This window comes from Dromiciops gliroides, chromosome 1, assembly GCF_019393635.1.
Source record: "Dromiciops gliroides isolate mDroGli1 chromosome 1, mDroGli1.pri, whole genome shotgun sequence".
Taxonomy (NCBI): Eukaryota; Metazoa; Chordata; class Mammalia; order Microbiotheria; family Microbiotheriidae; genus Dromiciops; species Dromiciops gliroides.
Window position 1 is genome coordinate 399,489,490 of NC_057861.1, and position 18,150 is coordinate 399,507,639.

The window sequence follows — 18,150 nt, forward strand, 5'->3', positions numbered from 1 at the left end:
TGGGTCCCTTTCCCCTTTCCATGATTTCTTTGGGAAAAAGACCCAAAAGTGGTATTGCTGGGTATGCACAGCTTTATTGCCCTTTGGGCATAATTCCAAATTGCTCTCCAGAATGGTTGGATCAGTTCACAGCTCCACCAACAATGAATTAGTGTTCCAATTTTCCCACAGCTTCTCCAACATTTATTATTTTCCTTTTTTGTCATTTTACCCAATCTGATAGGTGTCAGGTGGTACCTCAGAGTTGTTTTAGTTTGCATCTCTCTAATCAATAGTGATTTAGAACATTTTTTCATATGGGAATAGATAGCTTTGGTTTCTTCATCAGAAAACTGCCTGTTCATATCCTTTGACCATTTCTCAATTGGGGAATGACTTGGATTCTTATAAATTTGATTTAGTTCCCTATATATTTTAGAGATGAGGCCTTTATCAAAAGTACTGGCCACAAAAATTGTTTCCCAGCTTTCTGCCTCCCTTCTAATTTTGGATGCATTGCTTCTGTTTGTACAAAAATTTTTTAATTTAATGTAATCAAAATCATCCATTTTGCATTTTATAATATACTCAATCTCTTGTTTGGTCATAAACTATTTTCTTTTCCAAAGATCTGATAGGTAGACAATTCCTTTCTCTCCTAATTTACCTATGGTATCACCTCTTATGTCTAAATTGTGTATCCATTTTGACCTTATTTTAGTATAAGGTGTAAGATGTTAGTCTATGCCTAATTTCTGCCATACTATCTTCCAGTTTTCCCAGCAGTTTTTGTCAAATACTGAGTTCCTATCCCAGAAGCTAGAGTCTTTGGGTTTATCAAACACTGCATTACTAGTGTCATTTACTACTGCATTTCCTGTGCCTAGCCTATTCCATTGATCTACCACTGTATTTTTTAGCCAGTACCAGATAGTTTTGATGACTGGTGCTTTATAGTAAAGTTCCAGGTTTGGTACTGCTAACCCACCTTCCTTTGAATTTTTTTTTCATTATTTCCCTGGTTATTCTTGATTTTTTGCTTTTCCAGATGAATTTTGTTATTATTTTTTCTAGCTCTATAAAATAATTTTTAGGTAGTCTGATTGGTATGGCACTGAATAAGTAAATTAATTTAGGCAGTATTGTCATTTTTACTATATTAGCTCTGCCTATCCATGAGCAATTGATATCTTTCCAATTATTTAGATCTGATTTGATTTGTGTGAAGAGTGTTTGGTAGTTGTGTTCATAGAGTTCCTGGGTTTGTCTTGGCAAGTAGACTCCCAAGTATTTTATATTATCTACTGTTACTTTAAATGGAATTTCTCTTTCTATCTCTTGCTGCTGGACTTTGTTGGTCATGTATAGAAATGCTGATGATTTCTGTGGATTTATTTTATATCCTGCTACTTTGCTAAAGTTGTTAATTGTTTCAAGTAATTTTTGAGTTGATTCTCTAGGATTCTTTAAGTATACCATCATATCATCTGCAAAGATTGATAGTTTTGTTTCCTCCTTGCCTATTCTAATTCCTTTAATAACTTTCTCTTCTCTGATTGCTAAAGCTAACATTTCTAGGACAATATTAAATAATAGGGGTGATAATGGACATCCCTGTTTCACCCTTGATCTTATTGGGAAGGCCTCTAATTTATCTCCATTGCATATAATACTTGCTGATGGCTTTAGGTAGATACTGTTTATTATTTTAAGGAAAGCTCCACCTATTCCTAAACTATCTAGTGTTTTTATTAGGAATGGGTGCTGTATTTTGTCAAAAGCTTTCTCTGCATCTATTGAGATAATCATATGATTTTGGTTGGTTTTCTTATTGATGTGGTTGATTATGTTAATAGTTTTCCTAATGTTGAACCAGCCCTGCATTCCTGGTATAAATCCCATCTGGTCATAGTGTATTATCCTGGTGATCACTTGCTGTAATCTCCTTGCTAATATCTTATTTAAGATTTTAGCATCAATATTCATTAGGGAAATTGGTCTATAATTTTCTTTCTCTGTTTTTGCTTTGCCTGGTTTTGGTATCACCACCATATTTGTGTCATAAAACGAATTTGGTAGAATTCCTTCTTCACCTATTTTTCCAAATAATTTGCATAATATTGGAATTAATTGTTCTTTAAATGTTTGGTAAAATTCACCCGTAAACCCATCTGGCCCTGGGGATTTTTTCTTAGGGAGTTCATTAATGGCTTGTTCAATTTCTTTTTCTAATATGGGCTTATTTAAGGATTTTATTTCCTCTTCAGTTAACCTGGGCAGTTTGTATTTTTGTAGATATTCATCCATTTCATTTAGATTGTCAAATTTATTGGCATACAGTTGGGCAAAATAATTCCTAATTATTGATTTGATTTCTACGTCATTGGTGGTAACATCACCCTTTTCATTTTTGATACTGGTGATTTGGTTTTCTTCTTTCTTTTTTTAAATCAAATTAACCAATATTTTATCTATTTTATTGGTTTTTTCATAAAACCAGCTTTTAGTTTTATTGACTAATTCTATAGTTTTTTTGCTTTCAATCTTATTAATTTCTCCTTTAATTTTCAGGATCTCTAGTTTAGTATCTAACTGGGGATTTCTAATTTGTTCTTTTTCTAGCTTTTTAAGTTGTATGCCCAATTCATTAATCTCCTCTTTCTCTTTTTTTATTCATGTAAGCATTTAGAGCTATAAATTTTCCCCTAAGCACTGCTTTGGCTGCATCCCATAGATTTTGGTATGTTGTCTCATTATTGTCATTCTCTTGCATATAGTTATTGTTTCTATGATTTGTTGTTTGGCCCATTCATTCTTTAGAATGAAATTATTTAGTTTCCAATTGATTTTCATTCTACTTTTCCCTGGCTCTTCCTTACATGTAATTTTTATTGCATCATGATCTGAGAAGGATGCATTTACTATTTCTGACTTTCTACATTTGACTATGATGTTTTTGTGCCCTAATACATGGTCAATTTTTGAAAATGTGCCATGTACTGCTGAAAAAAAGGTATATTCCTTTCTATCCCTATTCAATTTTCTCCAGACATCTATCATGTCTAACTTTTCTAGTAATCTATTCACCTCTTTCACTTCTTTCTTATTTATTTTTTGGCTAGATTTATCTAATTCTGAGAGGGGGAGATTCAGATCCCCCACTAGTATAGTATTACTGTCTAATTCTTCTTGTAACTCATTTAACTTCTCCTCTAAGAACTTGGATGCTATACCACTTGGCACATACATATTTAATCATGATATTACTTCATTATCTATAGTACCTTTTAGCAAGATGTAATTTCTTTCCTTATCTCTTTTAATGAGATCTATTTTTGTCTGCACTTTGTCTGAGATAAGGATTGCTACCCTTGCTTTTTTTACTTTAGCTGAAGCATAATATATTCTGCTCCAGCCTTTTACCTTTACTCTGTGTGCATCTCTCTGCTTCAAATGTGTTTCTTGTAAACAGCATATTGTAGGATTCTGGTTTTTAATCCACTCTGCAATTCGCTTCTGTTTAATAGCAGAGTTCATCCCATTCACATTCACAGTTATTATTACTGACTGTCTATTCCCCTCCATTCTATTTATCCCCTTTGTACTTTTCTCCCCTTCTTTCACCCTATTCCTCCTCACCGACGTTTTACTTCTTACCCCTGTCTCCCCAATCTGCCCTCCCTTTTTATCACGCCCCTCTCTTTTCTTTACCCTTTTCTCCCTTGCTCTTGTCCTCCCTTCTATCAGCCCCCCCTTTCCCTTCCCCTTTTGCTTCCCTAAAGAATGCGCTAAGTTTCTTTATCCCAATGAAAGTATATGTTATTCCCTCTTTGAATCAAATCTAATGAGATTAGGGTTGAAGCAATGTTCACCCTTCCTTTCCTTCCCTCTATTGTAATAGGTTTTTTTTTCACCCCTTCATATGATATAATTCATCCCATTCCACCTCCACTTTCCTTTCCTCCCCTTAGACTCCCTTTTTAACCCCTTAATTTTTTTTGTATCATCACATCAAAGACAATTTATATTTATACCCTCTGTGTAAAGTCCTTCTCTCTGCCCAAATACATTTACAGTTCTTAAGAGTTATGAGTATTATCTTCCTGTGTAGGGATATAAGCAGTTTAACCTAATTGAGTAACCCTGTTTTTTTCCCCCTCCGTTTACCTTTTTAAACTTCTCTTGAGTCTTGTATGTTAAGATCGAATTTTCTATTCAGTTCTGGTCTTTTCGTCAGGAAAGATTGAAAGTCTCCGATGTCATTAAATGTCCATCTTTTCCCCTGAAAGAGAATGCACATTTTTGCTTGGTAATAGATTCTTGCCTGTAATCCAAGGTCCTTTACCTTCCGGAATATCATATGCCAAGCCTTGCGGTCCTTTAATGTTGAAGCTGCCAGGTCCTGAGCAATCCTGACTGTGGCTCCATGATATTTAAATTGCTTCTTTCTGGCTGCTTGGAGTATTTTCTCCTTCACCTGATAATTCTGGAATTTGGCTACAATATTCCTTGGAGTTTTCCTTTTGGGGTCTCTTTCAGGAGGTGATCGGTGGATTCTTTCAATGATGATTTTATCCTCTGATTCTATGATATCAGGGCAGTTCTTCTTAATAATTTCCTGGAATATGGTGTCTAGATTCTTTTTCTGGTCATGGCTTTCAGGCAGACCAATGATTCTCAAATTGTCTCTCCTCGATCTGTTTTCCAGATCAGTTGTCTTTCCAATGAGGTATTGCACATTTTCTTCTATTTTTTCATTCTTTTGATTCTGCTTGACTGATTCCTGGTGTCTCATGGATTCCTTATCTTCCAACTGACCAATTTTAATTTTTAAGGCATTGTTTTCTTCAGTGAGATTATGCACCTTTTTTTCCATTTGGCCAAGTGAATTTATTAAGGCATTGTTTTCTTCAATGAGATTATGCACCTTTTTTTCCATTTGGCCAAATTAATTTTTTTAAGGCATTGTCTTCTTCAGTGAAATTATGCTCTTTTTTTTCTATTTGGCCAGTCAATTTTTGTGCTTCCTTTTCCAAGCTGCTGATTCTTTTTTCATAGTTTTCTTGTTTTGCTTTCATTTCTCTCCCCATTTTTTCTTCTACCTCTCTCAATTGATTTTTAAAATCCTTTTTGAGCTCTTCCAGGAAGGCTTTTTGTTTTTGAGACCAATTCACCTTCCCTTGTGAGGCTTCAGATGTAGGCAATTTGAGGGTATTGTCCTCATCTGAGTTTGGGTTGGCTTCTTCCCTATTGATACAGAAGCTCTCAATGGAGAGAGCTCTTTTTTGCTTCTTATTCATTATTGCAGCTTATTTATTTACTTTTTAAGTTGAGTTCTGCTCTGGGGGCAACAGGGTCCCTGTTTGGGGCTTCTTGTGCAGGGGTGTAGGTGCTGTGTAACCGGCTTTTTACTCAGAGGCCTTTATAGTGTGTGCAGTTCGCCCTCCTGCACTTCCTGTATGAGTGCTCGGCCAGGCGCCCTATCCTAGCGCCCGATCCCGCCTGACCCGTTCGTGGTCCTCCCAGCTGGTGCAGGTAGATTTTTCCACTGTTCTTCTTAGCCACCAGATTTTTGAGCCAGGTTCCAGGGGCCTCAGTTATTTGGCTTTGGCCCGCAGCTCCTGCTGACTTGCCCCGACCCCCTTGGCGCTGGGCTGCTGCCCTGAGCTGGGCCTCCCTTTTGCCCGAGTCAGCCCGACCTTTTCCTGAAGTCTTCTAAATTATCTCTGGTTGGAAGACTGTGTCTCTCTGTCTCTTTGCAGGTTCTGTAGTTTCAGAATCTGTCCAGAGGCTTGATTTAATGTTCTTTTTGAGGGAACAGAAGGAGAGCTCAGGCAGCTTGCTGCTTCCTCTCCGCCATCTTCCAAAGCTGTTCTTAAGAGAAGTTTTATATCTCTAAATGCTTACATGAATAAAATAGAGAAAGAGGAGATCAATGAATTGGGCATGCAACTAAAAGAAAGCTAGAAAAAGAACAAATTTAAAATCTCCAATTAAATACCAAATTAGAAATTCTGAAAATGAAAGGAGAGATTAATAAAATTGAAAGTAAGAAAACCATTTGAATTAATAAATAAAACTAAGAACTGGTTTTATGAAAAAAGCCAATAAAATAGATCAATTTTTGAGTAATTTTATTTTAAAAAAGAAAGAAACCAAATTAACAGTATCAAAAATGAATAGGGTGAATTCACCACCACTGAGGAGGAAATGGAAACAATAATTAGGAGCTATTTTGCCAAGCTTTATGCCAATAAATCTGACAATCTAAACAAAATGAATGAATATTTAGAAAAATAGAAATTGCCAGATTAACAGAAGAGGAAACAAAATACCTGAATAACCCATTTTTAGAAAAAGAAATTGAACAAGCCATCAATGAATTCCCTAAGCAAAAATCTTCAGGGCAAGATGAATTTACAAGTGAATTCTACCAAACATTTAAAGAACAATTAATTCTAATACTATATAAACTATTTGGGAAAACAGATAAAGAAGGCATTCTACCAAATTCTTTTTATGACACAAATATGGTGCTGATACTTAAACCAGGAAAAGCTAAAGCAGAGAAGGAAAATTGTAGACCAATTTCCCTAATAAATATTGATGCAATAATTTTAAACAAAATATTAGCAAAGAAATTATAACATTTTATCAGGAAGATTATACACTATGACTAGATGGGATTTATACCAGGAAGGCAGGGCTGGCTAAACATTAGGGAAACCATCAGCCTAATTGACCACATCAATAATAAAATGAACAGAAATTATATGATTATCTCAATAGATGCAGAGAAAGCTTTTGACAAAATACAGCACCTAATCCTATTAAAAACACTAGAAAGCATAAGAATAAATGGAACTTTCCTTAAAATGCTAAGCATGGGGCAGCTAGGTGGCACAGTGAATAAAGCACTGGCCCTGGATTCAGGAGGACCTGAGTTCAAATCTGGCCTCAGACACTTGACACTTACTAGCTGTGTGACCCTGGGCAAGTCACTTAACCCTCATTGCCCCACCAAAAATAAATAAACCAAAACAAACCAAAACAAACAAAAAAAAACCAGAAACAAAAACAAAACAAAAAAATGATAAGAAGTGTGAGGGCCAAATTTAATATCTGGAGAGTTAATTGAGTGGCTCACTGTAATATTGGGGTCCCAGAAATAATGAGGGACCTCTATTTCCAAAGCTCCCTCCCCTCTGAACTGCCTTTTTAGATATTTCTCCCAGGCCAATAAGAAAGGAGCCCTACAGCCTCTTTTCCACAAACAGATCAGATTTTATTAATTGGGAATAAAATAAACAGCAAAGGTGAAATTAATAAAAATCCAAGAAAAGGTAATAGGGAAAAAGAAATACAGATAATCCTCCTAACTATAACCTAAGTCTATACAATCCCCAACTCGATTCCAGTTAAGCTAATTTGTATGTTAACTCACCACCTGGGACATCTACTCCTACTGCTCACAATACCAGAAAGAAGGAAACTCTGGAAGAGACTCAGACTCCCCTCAGCGAGCTTTTAATCTTCCTCCCCCAAAAGGGGAGGTCCTTCAAAAACTGCCTATGGAGAGGGGTTTTCTACTTCTGACATCAGTAGCATATGTCCCTTCAGGGCAGGCCAGGTGTGGCCCCTCCCAGTGAGAAAACAGCCAAATTCCAATAATCTTACCACAGTAGTATATATGTAAAACCATCAACAAGCAATATATATAATGTGGTTGTTAGAAGCATTCCCAATAAGATCAGGGGTGAGACAAGGATGTCCATTATGACTACTATTTTCCAATATTATACTACCAGTGTTAGCTTTAGCAATAAGAAAAGAATAGAATTATAGGTCAAGAGGAAAGAAAACTATTGCTTTTTGCAGATTATATGATGGTATACTTAGAGAATCCTAGAGAATCAACTAAAAAAGTATTTGAAACAATGATCAACTTTAGAAAAGTTGCAAGATAGAAAATAAACCCACATATATCTTTATCATTTCTATATATGACCAACAATGCCCAGCAGCAAGAGACAGAAAGAGAAATCCATGTAAAATAATTGTAGACAATATAAAATATATGGGAGTCTATCTGCCAAAACAAACTCAGGAACTATATGAACACAATTTCAAGGTACTTTTCACACAAATAAAATTAGGTCTAAACATTTGGGAAAATATCAATTCCCTGAGTTAATATAATAAAAATGACAATTCTACCTAAATTAATTTACTTATTCAGTGCCATACCAATCAAACTACCAATAATTATTTTATAGGGCTGGAAAAAATAATAACAAAATTCATCTGGAAGTACAAAAGGTCAAGAATATCAAGGGAATTAATGAAAAAAATGCAAAGGAAGGCATCCTAGCTATACCAGGTCTAAACCTATATAATAAAACAGCAAACATCAAGACTCTTTGGTATTGGCTAAGAAACAGAGTGGTGAATCAATAGAGTAGGTTAGGTACACAAGACACAGAAATAAATGACTATTCTGTGTGATAAATCCAAAGACTGCAGCTTCTGGGATAAGAACTCACTATTTGACAAAAATTGTTGGGAAAACTAGAAAAATAGTATGACAGAAATTAGGCATAGACCACATCTTACACTGTATAACAAAATAAAGTCAAAATGGAAACATGATTTAGACATAAAAGATAATACCATAGGCAAATCAGAAGATGAAAGAATAGTTTACCTGTCAGATCTACAAAGAGGGGAAGAATTTATCACTAGAGATAGATAACATTATGAAATGGAAAATAGATCATTTTGATAACGTTAAATTTAAAAGGTTTTGCACAAGCAAAACCAATGCAACAAAGACTAGGAGAAAAGCAGAAAGCTGGAAAACAATTTTTACAGTGTTTCTGATAAAAGTCTCATTTCTCAAATATATAGAGAATTGAATCAAGTCTGTAAGAGTACAACTCATTCCCTAATTGAGAAATGGTCAAAAGTTATGAATAGGCAGTTTTCAGATGAAGAAATTAAAGCTATCTATAGTCATGGAAAAATGTTCCAAATCACTATTGATTAGAGAAATGTAAATTAAAACAACTCGAGGTACCAATTCACACCTATAAGATTAGCTAATATGACAAAAAAAAGGAAAATGATAAATGTTGCAGAAGATGTGGGAAAATTGGTATACTAATTCTTTGTTGGTGGAGTAATGAATTGATCCAACCATTATGGAGAACAAATTGGAACTATGCCCAACGGGATATCAAACTCTGCATACCCTTTGGCCCAGCAATACCACTATTAGGTCTGTATCCCAAAGAAATCATAAAAAAGGGAAAAGGACCTACATATACAAAAATATTTATAGGGTGACAAAGAATTGGAAATTGAGGGGATGCCCATCAATTAGGAAATGGCTGAACAAGTTGTGTTATATCAATGTAATGGAATACTATTGTGCTATAAGAAATGATGAGCAGGTGGAAAGACTTACACGGACTGATGTTGAGTGAAGTAAGCAGAAACAGGAAAACATTATGCATTGTAACAGCAACATTGTGTGATGATCAACTGATAGACTCAGCTTTTCTCAGCCATACAATGATCCAAGATAATTCCAAAAGACTCATGATGTAAAATGCTCTCCACATCCAGAAAAAGAACTGTGGAATATGAATGCAGATTTAAGCATACTATTTTCACTTTATTTGTTGTTGTTGTTGTTTTTCTTTTTTGTAGTTTTTCCCTTTTGTTCTTATTCTTCTTTCACAACATGACTAATGTGGAAATGTTAAACAGGACTGCACTATATATACATATATATATATATATATATACACACACACACACACATACACACATATATAGATAGATAGATAGTAAGGGCCAAATTTAATATGGGGAGAGTTAATTGGGCAGCTCACCATAATATTGGGGTTCAGAAAATAATGAGAGACCTCCAAGTCTAAAGTTTCCTCCTTTCCAAACTGCCTTTTTAAGTTATTTCTCCCAGACTAATAAGAAAGGAGATTAACAGCTTCTTTTCCACAAGCTAACCAGGTTTTATTAATGGAAACAAAATTTACAACACAGGTGGAATTAATAAAGCCAGGGACAATGAGGAAGGGAATAGGGGAGGAGAAAACGAATAAGTTCCTTGGCTCTAGCAAAGACTAATTCAAATCCCAAACTTGCTTGCTGTTCAGCTAGCTCAAAGATCTGGCCTTGCTTCCACTCACCACCACCTGGGGTCTGTAGTTTTTCAATGAGAGTCAGCTGTGTTATCTCTCTTGGGTTTGCGCTGAAGCTCTCCCACCAGCTCCTCTCTCACCCCTTTTTGCCTCTTCCACAGGAAGGGGAAGTCCTTAGCCATGCTGAGTCTCCAATTGGTTCAACATACCCCCTGGGCTGTCCTCATTATAATTTGGCCAGCCCCATGTGGGTGTAGGGGAACTATTAGAGGAGGGTCTGTAATCTCTTCAAGTACACACCCATCTTCTCTTAGGCTTTTACAAGATTATATCTTTTCAGTCTGACCATAATGAAGCAAAGATGGGGTGATTGAAACCCCAAATCACAATTAATTTCTTACAATATATAAAAATAAAAGTAAATAACACCTTTCAAGGTTGTGCTGGAGCCAGCTTTAATGAGCTTCTGAGAGCAATTGTTAAATTTTCAAGGTAAGTATTTTTACTTTGGAAATCATCAAACTAGAATTCAGGGCTTCACTTTTGGTTTTGTTGATTGGCTAGACTTAAGAACATTTAAATAACTCAGTTTTAATAATAAATCTTTAAAGTGTGTATGTGCTTTTTTCCCCCCTGGAGATCCCAGTTATTAAGCATTTATCAGCACAACTAAGTATTGCTCCACCAACATTGCTTGAACTCAGCAGGAATGCAATAGAAGGCTCAGAAAATGAAGTCATCACCAGACTGGAGGCCTGGTGATTGTAGCATAATAACAATAACAATAATTACTGACATTTATAAAAGCCTTTAAGGTTTGCAAAGTGCTTTACACATCCATTACCTTGTTTGAGCCTCACAATACCCCTGCCTTTAGTCCATAAATCTGGTAGACCCCTTGACCCTATAGGGAAGAAGCTTAATTGCTTCTGTAATCCTGAAAATGTTAACAGAGAGTAGCTCATTTGAGATGCCCTGCAGGAAGTATGAGAAGAGAGAAGCAGAAGAACCCAGCTTAGTAGAGCTATGCATTAGCCTGATAATATTATCCCTAGAGGACATCAGCAACTGTTCAGCCTCCAAGGTACTTCTAGCCAGTTTCTTTATGTGAGTTCTCCTTCACATACATGTCTTGGCCACTATTGTTCATCCTTCAATCTCAAAGGAATTGAAGAATCATAACAGGAGAGTGATATCTTGACTTGCAAGTGAATTGGATTTAAGTGAGGCAATGCTGTGCCTCTCCTCCAGAATCATCAGAGTCCAGTGGCAAGACATAGTTCAGGTTGACCGGCCATGGCCCCAGATGAGTGGGAGACCTTGGCCTTTTTAAGCTAAGGTCTTTCCCAGGCCTCACTTTGTCTGAGGCAATGCCCACTCAGTGATTTAAGGCTAGATTAGAAGTGAGGCAAAAGATGGCCTAGTTTGCTTACTCAAAAAAAAAAAAAAGAAAAGAAAAAAGAAACAATATTAAATCTGGGAGGGGAAAACCTTCGTGGTTTCTGGTCAGAACAAAAACAATTGTTATTTATCACTCTGAACCATCAGAACCCAAACAATGACTAAGCAAGGCTTTAGCCAGGATTTATTATTGGCCAGTCAGTGATAGCCAGAGTGATTTTGGTTTAAGGCATAGTCAAGTAGCTTCACTTGAATCCCAGTGGGGTTTATCAGTGCCTGTTTTCCAGAGCTCTACTTCAAGAAATCATAAATTTAACTACCTAGGACAAGAGAGTTAATTGTTCCAGTTTTGTTTTGTTTTTTTAATGATAGAATAAATAAGTAAGGAAGAGGAAAAAAATCTAAACCCCCTGGCTCTTCCCCCCCCCCATCCCAAGATATCTTGTGAGGTTTAAGCAATCAAAATTTATATTGCTTTGGGGAGAGCATCCACATGTAAGGTTATGATTCCCCATGTGGACAGAGGGAAAAGAGAGAGGAAGGGAGGGAAGAGTCTTGGCCACACATATTCCCTGAATGCATCCCCTCCACCACTGGTGGCTACTGACCTGTGGGAGAGTGTAGTTTGTGATTAAGGGGGAAGTCTCTCATTTATTCTGCCATGATGTTGATTGTTATGGGCCTGGGTATCTCATTTAAATGGGCTGGGGTACCTCAGAAGTTTTCTGGGGTACATCAAAAAGCCTTCTCCTTGAGAAACTAAACCAAAGGACAGACAAACTTAAAGAGATAAGTGGCACCAGATCAGGACTGAGCTAGCTCCAGGACCACCACCCTTCATTTCAGTCTCCCCCACCCCTCGGGGAGATAAAATTAGATGTGGCTGCTGCCTTTGTGGCATGAGGGATAGAGAGATGGTTTGAGTTATACAGAGTTGCCCCTCACCCAACTTCCCCCAACCACCACCAGTGGAGATGGTCCTTCTCCAATAAGGGAACTTTCCATAGTCAGATAATCACCTCATTGGACCACCGAGGTCCTTTGTAAAAGTATCTGCCTATCTCCTGCTCAAGGAGATAGGTATCTCAGAGCCTTGCCTTCTCCCCATGAGAAGAAGTCCAAGGATTTCACTCTTTGGTTTCCTTTCCCTAGCACCTAAATAAACTATTATTTTATTCTAATTGGATTTGTGTGCAAGAGGGTATAATTCTTTAAAGAGGAATTCCTAAGAACCCCTACCTCAAACCTCCATTGATTTCCTCCATAACATTGATTAATGTCATTTGTTTTAAACTGGTGTGTCTGCTGGTTAGTCTCCTGAGAGAAATGCATTACTGAGGAGCTTGTGAGTATGTTTTCAGATGGATTCTCACTTTCAAAGTGCCTTGAATAAGGGGCCCCATGGGTGAAGGTGGATAACATGAAATCAGAGCTGTAACTCCCATTTTTTATCTTCACAAAATGCTCTTGGGACTACAATGTGAAACATACCCTCAAATAAGGGACATAGGGTCCCATGTGTAGGGATCTAAAGCCACAATGAAGATACTCAGAGTTGGAGATATATAAGGGAAGAAGGACCTTAATTAGGGAGCAGGCCATCTGGTAGCTTCCAATTTCAACTAATTACTTATTATTAATTGGTTAATTGCTAAAAAATGATAATAATAAATTAACTAATTATCCTTGTTAGCTGAGAGTCAGGGTAGTGTAATGCAAAGAGCTCAAGGCTTTGATTCAGGAAACCCAAGTTCAGGTCGTATATCTGATTCTTATTAGCTACATGGCTGTGGGAGAATTACAATTAAACTCTCAATAACTCAGGCATCTTACTAAGACTTATCTAGTAGTCCATAACTAGGTTGTGAACAAACGAGATAGCATATAGAGAAAACTTTACAAACCTTAAAGCACCATATAAATGTTAATTAAAATAATATTGAGGATGGTATTTATTGATGGAAGGAGTTTCCACACTAGGAATTTTCCATGGTGAGGGAAATCCTAGATCTATTCCATATAACTAAGTTTAAAGCTCTGTCTCTGTGCTACTATAGGAATGCAGATGCTGTCAGAACCCACTACATTTTGGCATCCTGGGGCAAACCTGTGATCACTACACCTTAGTTACAACTCTGCATAGAACCACACCACATTAAAGTTGGTGGAAACAGAGATTGTCTTCATCACCACTTCATTTTGTTAGTGAAGCATTTGAGATCCAGAGGGGTGGTAACCTGCCCAAGGTGGAGCAGATAATTAGTGGTAGAGTCACTTATGTGACCATGACCCATTACATTCTATTCTTTGGGTCTAAACTTCATTTTTAAAATGAGGGGATTGAACTTGATGTAGTATATATTATAGCATTTTGAGTTTTCTAAATGCTTTGTCTTGAAATGTACTTGTTGTGAGGCAGAGCCAAGATGGAGAAGAGAAGCCAATAAGCTGCCTGAACTCTCCCAAATTTCCCCTAAAAACAACATTAAATTAAGCCTCTAAACAGATTCTGAAGTGCACATGTTAATATCTCTGGTACTTGCATTTCAGTAGTGATTTAGAAATAGCACATTCATTTAAAAGAAATATTTCTTTTCGTCTTGAGAAAAGCAAGGCAAAACATTTTCTTTCTAATAAGTCACTTAGAATAGATAGATTTAAAGATTGTATTAAACTGGAATTATTGTGACAATGGAGAAAGAGAGAAGGAGGGCAAGGAGAGGAAGAAAGGGGGAAATAGCAAAGAAGGAAAGAAAAACTATATATGGGAGGGAGGCATTGTTTTCAAATGCTGTAGGATGAAGGTTTCCTTCATTTCTTTAATGATAGGAGAAGGACTGACTGGAGAGAGTTCAGGAGCCTGAATCCTTCCTTGGGCATTTGCGGCCTGGTGACTTTTTGTTAGTCTCATTCATGTTGAGACACATTGCCCATAAAAGGGCTGATCACAATGTCAGACCTGGCTCTTTCTCATTTCCCAATAGCAACAAAATGTCAACAGCCAACTGTCACATCCCTCCTCTCCTCATACAAATTCCCTGGTACACAAGCCAACAACAGACAGCAAATTGGGCAGGAGGAGACTTCATTGGAACTACATGGGATTAGGAGGCACTGGATTACTCTAAGAGTCTTGAATGTTTTCCTAAAAGCAGGAGTACTATCGCCTTTAGCAGGTACAATTAGGATAGATGTAGACTTGCACACCTGTGCTCTTATAGCTTATCAGTGACCTAAAACAAAGTCATTACACAGTCATGTGGATTTGATTACATGAGTTGATATATCTAGAACTCATTACAAATCTTAAAGCTCTCTAATGGGAATAACAACAATAATGATGACTATTATTATATTTTATTATATATAATTATTAATTATGATGATGATGATGCATCTAGGTGGCTCAGTGGAGAGAGTACTGGGCCTGGATCAGGAAGATTCATTTTTCCTGAGTTCAAATACAGTCTCAGATATTAGCTGTGTGACCCCAGGCAAGTCACTTGACCCTGTTTGCCTCAGTTTCTTCATCTGTAAAATAAGCTAGAGAAGGAACTGTCAAACCACTCCAGAATCTTTGCCATGAAGAGCCCAAATGGGGTCGCCAAGAGTCAAATACAACTGAAATGACTGAACTGCAAAACCAAAAATAATAATAATTATTATTCCTTTCTTCTATTTCTCATTTAGAAGACATCCCATTTCCCCTTAGCATGTTGGCCAGCCTGTTGCTGGTAGGTAGAGAGCTGCAGGGTGGGCAGGGGAGAGCTTCTTGGTGTGTGGAGAGAAGGGGAAAGGAGAGCAGAGGCATCAAGGATGCAGAGGAAAGAACTTTGAAGTTTATGCTCCAAAGACCTGCGTTCCTAGAAGCTGTGCTACCTGTGTGAGCAAAATGATGTGACTTTCTGGGCCTCAATTTCCCCTTGGCTTAATGTGGGGGCTGGACTAGATGACCTTTTCTTCCACCTCTAAACCTATTATCCCATAACTAATGAAAATCTGAAGGGCTCCCTCCTGGTATAGAACAAAGAAACCCTCTAACAGTAAAACAAGTGCGGGTGTCTTTTCTTTGCATTAGGGAACGCTCATATAAATAGACTGAAATTTAGGCTCCTCCCTCACCCCACCATTTCTCCATTAACATCTCCACACAAATTACAGATGTTTCCATGACAGATGAGTAAGATTTGTCCAGAGAAAGTGCCTTGCTGGAACTCAGAACAACAATCAGCTCTGTGGCATGTGGCAGTTGCCAAGGGAACGACTTGTTCTTAATTGAATAGAAGGGAAAATATTTGTGTAACTTATTGGCACATAAATTAAGGTTGCTCCTGAGCAGCCTCAACTTATACAACCTTCTTTTCAATCAACCTTTATTTTTTTCCCTCTGAATTTCCCCCCAGGGCCTGACAAGAGCAGGACGCCCAAGGACCACCTCCCCAGCTCCTGGTGCCCAGGAGAGAGCAGCCAACAGACATGAATTGAGCAATCCTGTACCTTTGTGTAAGAAAATTTACTTTTCTGGGCCTCAGTTTTCTCCTCTATAATATGAGGGTAGGTGAGCTCTAGGGTCCTTTCTAGTTCTACTATTCTGTTCGTTTACATTGTCTTTATCCCCTGCCTTGGTCATCTAAGGCTCGCATTGGGCCCAGTAACAGAGAGCATTGTTTGTACTTTGCATTAGTGCAGACAATGGGAGGCAGAGACACTGTGAGGAGCTCTCAATCATTTTTCTTCAGTGCTCCACGAATATACAGATCTCAAACTCCTATAGCAGCAGCAGAAGGGTAACATGATGCATTGAGTTGAGAACTTGGGTTCCAGTATTGCCTCTGAGACACATCCAGGTTGGGTGACCTTGTCACTTCATCTCTCAACACTCCAAGCAATTCCCTAACACTGCAAGTTGCAGAAAAGATTCCCACCTGCATTGATAGAGGAAGCAGCTTCAGGTGGGATTCCCTATACTGATGAAGTCACAGGTCCAGTCCCACCTTCTATTCCAAGAGTAATGGAACGGGGAGGTGAGGGATGAGAAAGAAAGGCTTTTCTTTAATAGACATATGGTATTTTCTGTGCAGTAACTAGGCCTGAACATAAATGGAATTTCAAATTGGAAAATTATGCCTCCTCTTACCACCCCGTTACACTAAGCATATGGTGCAGAAACCAGAGTGGGAACCCTGTGGCCAACTTCCTTGATTAACCCAAGGAAGAGTTGTAGCTATTGCTCTGGGAACAACCACAGCAAAAGCAGCAGTGATCGGATGGATGTGTTCTTGCCTCGGCATGAAGCCCAGAGTGTCTTTTCAGCTCCAAGTTATGACTGAAAATGCCTAGTGTTTGCGACAGAACCAGATAGAGTCAGAGAATGTTAGTACTGGAAGGGACCCGAGAACTCGGGTCCAATCCTCTCCTTTTTAAGTATTAAGGAAACTGAGGTCCAGAATGGTGAAACCACATGCCCAGTTCACAGAGTTAGTTAATGACAGAGATGGAATTATAACCCATCTCCTAAATTCCCATTCAAATGTAATAAAATAATATATAAATTTTATAAAACATATAAAAATATGTAAATTTATAAAATGTAATATATTACACAATACATTATGTAATAGAAAATTATAGCTAATATAAAATATTGTAACTTAAAATATATATTGAATATTATATATTATATAATATCATTTTTGTTGTTCAGTTATTTCACTCTTCATGACCCCCATCTGGTGTTTTCTTGGCAAAGACAATGGAGTGGTTTGCCATTTTCTTCTCCAGATCATTTTTTTTTTTTGCAGAGCCATGGGGGTAGGTGAGCTCTAGGGTCCTTTCTAGTTCTACTATTCTGTTCCTGTGTGCCCAGGGTCACACAGCTAGTAAGTGTCAAGTGTCTGAGACCGGATTTGAACTCAGGTACTCCTGAATCCAGGGTCAGTGCTTTATCCACTGCACCACCTAGCTGATCCTTCTCCAGTTCATTTTACAAATGAGGAAACTGAGGTAAACAGGGTTAAATGACTAGCCCAGGGTTACATAGGTAGTAAGTGTCTGAGGTCAGATTTGACCTTCAGAAGATGAGTCTTCCTGAATCCAGGCCTGGCACTCTATCCATTGTGCCACCTAGCTGCCCTTATAATAATGTATCTAAAATATGAAAGTTATACTTATTATATGAATTATATATTATATGCCAGACACATAAAAGACATATGTCTCATTCTGCCACGTCATATATATGTATACACACCTATGTGTGGGTGTGTATAATGTGTCACACACATGTATGTATATATGTGTATGCATGTCAAATTCACACACATACTCCCCAAAGTAGACATAATCACAATGAGGGCAGGGACTGTGTCTTATATAGATTGTATATGGTCCTCCGCAGCTAGCACTGAGTTCTGTACATAACAGATGATTAATGGATCTCCTATGCCATTGATGTAGAGCATGCTTGGATTTGCTCTCCTGGTGGGCAACAGAGAATATACACAAATATTCCCTGCTTGGCTCCGGTCTACCACATGGAACTTTGGGTTCCTGCTTCTGTCTGTGTGGGACTGAGGGGCTTGTATATGTGGTGATGATGATGAGTCCC